Below are 617 nucleotides of genomic sequence, written 5' to 3' on the forward strand. Positions count from 1 at the left end.
TGTCTTATGCCAGTTTCTATGTAAGACGGTCTTATCTCCGTCTGAGTTGCAAGGGTATGAATAAGAATAAAGAATTTTACGATATCAAGACACTATTCATTGTCATTCGTAATCTTTCTGAACTCGTCACAATGGATTTTGATTCTCGGATATACATTTTTTTTCACAGACTAAAAACTCGTTTATTGTTACGTGACACTGAAAGGTAATATATTGAAGACTTAAAAAAAACTCAATAGTATCCATAAAAGGCCACCTCTATTGGCTTGAAATTGTTAATAATAGTATGACAATGTTGTCGATGGGACTGTAATGGTCTAATGGTCATGCTATTGTCCATTTCACGGACTTTGGTGCAAAAAGAAAAAAAAGAGGTTGGTTTCAGGACAATATCGGTTGATGGGCCATATTTAGTATCAAAGAAAATTGCAAGAAAAGCTAAGTCAACTTTGAATTTTGGTTGCAAAACACTTTTTATTTGATGAGCTATGTCCATTATTTAATGAAATTTTACGCCAGAGTTCGCGGTATGGGTTATAATTATTTAGCTAATGTCCGAACGGCCATAGTTTTGAGGATGGGGAGAAGGAGGTCGAGGGTAAGCGAAAGAAAGTTAG

The 617-nt window shown here is 35.2% G+C and overlaps 1 protein-coding gene across 1 annotated transcript in view; it reads right to left on the minus strand.

Moving 5' to 3' along the window:
- LOC119591519 (sodium channel protein para-like) overlaps window positions 1-617 on the minus strand; it is a gene marked incomplete in the record, with an annotated part of 263120 nt that overhangs the window by 85765 nt on the left and 176738 nt on the right.

The sequence above is a fragment of the Penaeus monodon genome, chromosome 28, assembly GCF_015228065.2.
Source record: "Penaeus monodon isolate SGIC_2016 chromosome 28, NSTDA_Pmon_1, whole genome shotgun sequence".
Lineage (NCBI taxonomy): Eukaryota > Metazoa > Arthropoda > Malacostraca > Decapoda > Penaeidae > Penaeus > Penaeus monodon.